The sequence below is a fragment of the Callithrix jacchus genome, chromosome 5, assembly GCF_049354715.1.
Source record: "Callithrix jacchus isolate 240 chromosome 5, calJac240_pri, whole genome shotgun sequence".
NCBI lineage: Eukaryota > Metazoa > Chordata > Mammalia > Primates > Cebidae > Callithrix > Callithrix jacchus.
Window position 1 is genome coordinate 109,370,001 of NC_133506.1, and position 3,704 is coordinate 109,373,704.

The following is a 3,704-nucleotide window of genomic DNA, read 5'->3' on the forward strand; positions in this document are numbered from 1 at the left end:
CAAGTTAGAACTCAGAATTCAGAAACCAACCCAGAACCGCACAGCTTCATGGAAACTGAACAACTGGCTCTTGAATGTTGACTGGATAAACAACGAAATGAAGGCATAAATAAAGAAGTTCTTCGAACCCAACGAGAACGAAGACACAACATGCCAGAATCTCTGGGACACATTTAAAGCAGTCTCTAGAGGAAAGTATATAGCAATAAGTGCCCATATGAAAAGAATGGAGAGATCCAAAATTGACAGTCTATCATCAAAATTGAAAGAGCTAGAGGAGAAAGATCAAAAAAACTCAAAACCCAGCAGAAGACAAGAAATAACTAAGATCAGAGCTGAACTGAAGGAGATTGAGACACGAAAAACCCTCCAAAAAATCAATAAATCCAAGAACTGGTTTTTTGAAAAGATCAACAAAATAGACAGACCACTAGCTAGATTGATTAAAAAGAAAAGAGAGAACAACCAAATAGATGCAATAAAAAATGATAAAGGGGAAATCACCACAGATTCCACAGAAATTCAAACCATCATAAGAGAATATTACAAACAACTCTACGCACATAAGCTAGCAAACCTGGAAGAAATGGATAAATTCCTGGACTCCTGTGTCCTCCCAAGCCCAAACCAGGAGGAAGCTGAAGCTATGAATAGACCAATAACAAGGGCAGAAGTCGAGGCAGCAATTAAGAGCCTACCACACAAAAAAAGCCCAGGTCCAGACGGGTTCACAGCCGAATTCTACCAGACACACAAAGAGGAGCTGGTACCATTCCTTCTGAAACTATTCCAAATAATCCAAAAAGAAGGAATCCTTCCCAAATCATTCTATGAGACCAATATCATCCTGATACCAAAACCCGGCAGAGACCCAACAAGAAAAGAAAACTTCAGGCCAATATCCATGATGAACATAGATGCAAAAATCTTCAATAAAATACTGGCAAGCCGATTACAACAGCAAATCAAGAAACTTATTCATCATGATCAAGTAGGATTCATCCCAGGGATGCAAGGCTGGTTCAACATATGCAAGTCTATAAACGTAATTCACCACATAAACAGAACCATAAACAAAAACCACATGATTATCTCAATTGACGCAGAGAAGGCATTTGACAAAATTCAACAGCCCTTTATGCTAAAAACCCTCAATAAACTCGGTATTGACGGAACGTATCTCAAAGTAATAAAAGCTATTTATGACAAACCAACAGCCAATATCATACTGAATGGGCAAAAACTGGAAGCATTCCCTTTGAAATCCGGCACTAGACAAGGATGCCCTCTTTCACCACTCCTATTCAATATAGTACTGGAAGTTCTAGCCAGAGCAATCAGGCAAGAAAAAGAAATAAAAGGTATTCAAATAGGAAAGGAGGAAGCCAAATTGTCTCTATTTGCAGACGACATGATAGTATACCTAGAAGACCCCATTGCCTCAGGCCAAAAACTCCTGAAACTGATAAGCAACTTCAGCAAAGTCTCAGGATATAAAATCAATGTGCAAAAATCACAAGCCTTCCTCTACACCAATAACAGACTTAAAGAAAGCCAAATCAAGAAGGAACTGCCATTCACAATTGCTACAAAAAGAATAAAATACCTTGGAATACAACTCACAAGGAATGTAAGGGACCTCTTCAGGGAAAACTACAAACCACTGCACAACGAAATCAGAGAGGACACAAACAGATGGAGAAACATTCCATGTTCATGGTTAGGAAGAATTAATATCGTGAAAATGGCTATACTGCCCAAAGTAATTTACAGAATCAACGCTATCCCCATCAAGCTACCATTGACTTTCTTCACAGAACTGGAAAAAACCACCATGAACTTCATATGGAACCAAAAGAGAGCCCACATAGCCAAGTCAATTCTAAGCAAAAAGAACACAGCGGGGGGCATCACACTACCGGATTTCAAACTATACTACAAGGCTACAGTAATCAAAATAGCATGGTACTGGTACCAAAACAGAGATATAGACCAATGGAACAGAACAGAGGCAACAGAGGCAACACAACATATCTACAACCATACAATCTTTGATAAACCTGTCAAAAACAAGCAATGGGGAAAGGATTCCCTGTTCAACAAATGGTGTTGGGAAAACTGGCTAGCCATGTGCAGAAAGCAGAAACTGGACCCCTTCCTGACACTTTACACTAAAATTAACTCCAGATGGATTAAAGACTTAAACATAAGACCTGGCACAATAAAAACCCTAGAAGGAAATCTAGGCAAAACTATCCAGGACATAGGAGTAGGCAAGGACTTCATGAACAAAACACCAAAAGCATTGGCAACAAAAGCCAAAATACACAAATGGGACCTAATGAAACTCCACAGCTTCTGCACGGCAAAAGAAACAGTCAATAGAGTGAATCGGCAACCAACAGAATGGGAAAAAATTTTTGCAGTTTACCCATCTGACAAAGGGCTGATATCCAGAATTTACAAAGAACTCAAACAGATTTACAGAAAAAAAACAAACAAGCCCATTCAAAAGTGGGCAAATGATATGAACAGACACTTTACGAAAGAAGACATATATGAGGCCAACAATCATATGAAAAAATGCTCATCATCACTGGTCATTAGAGAGATGCAAATCAAAACCACATTGAGATACCATCTCACACCAGTTAGAATGGCGATCATTAAAAAATCTGGAGACAACAGATGCTGGAGAGGATGTGGAGAAAAAGGAACACTTTTACATTGTTGGTGGGAGTGTAAATTAGTTCAACCACTGTGGAAGACAGTGTGGCGATTCCTCAAGGCCTTAGAAATAGAAATTCCATTTGACCCAGCAATCCCATTACTGGGTATATATCCAAAAGACTATAAGTCGTTCTACTATAAGGACACATGTACACGAATGTTCATTGCAGCACTGTTTACAATAGCAAAGACTTGGAATCAACCCAAATGCCCATTGATGATAGACTGGATTGGAAAAATGTGGCACATATACACTATGGAATATTATGCAGCAATCAGAAATGATGAGTTTGTGTCATTTGTAGAGACATGGATGAATCTGGAGAACATCACCCTCAGCAAACTGACACAAGAACAGAAAACGAAACACCACATATTCTCACTCATAGGTGGGTGATGAAAAATGAGAACACATGGACACAGAGAGAAGAGTACTAAACACTGGGGTCTACTGGGGGGAAATGGGGAGGGCCAGTGGGAGGGGGAGGTGGGGAGGGATAGCCTGGGGAGAAATGCCAAATGTGGGTGAAGGGGAGAAAGGAAGCAAAACACACTGCCATGTGTGTACCTATGCAACTGTCTTGCATGTTCTGCACATGTATCCCCAAACCTAAAATGCAATAAAAAATAAAAAAAAATAAAAAAATTCAGAAAATGGGAATTGAGGGGACCTTGTTCAACCTGGTAAAGGGCAGTTACAGGCACACCACAGTGGCTCACACCTGTAATCCTAGCATTCCCAGACTATGATTGGGCTTCTGTTTCTCGTGGTTCAATAATGAACTGCAGATGTGCTGGGGAGGAAGAGAGGTTTTATTTTTGTAACCAGTTACAGGAGGAAGGTCTGGAAATTATTGCCAGACCAACTCCAAATTACAAAGTTTTCAGAGCTTCTATACCTTCTAAGCTATATGTCTACTTGTAAGTGTGCATTCATCTAAAGACGTAAGTGATTAACTTCTTTTAATCTATGA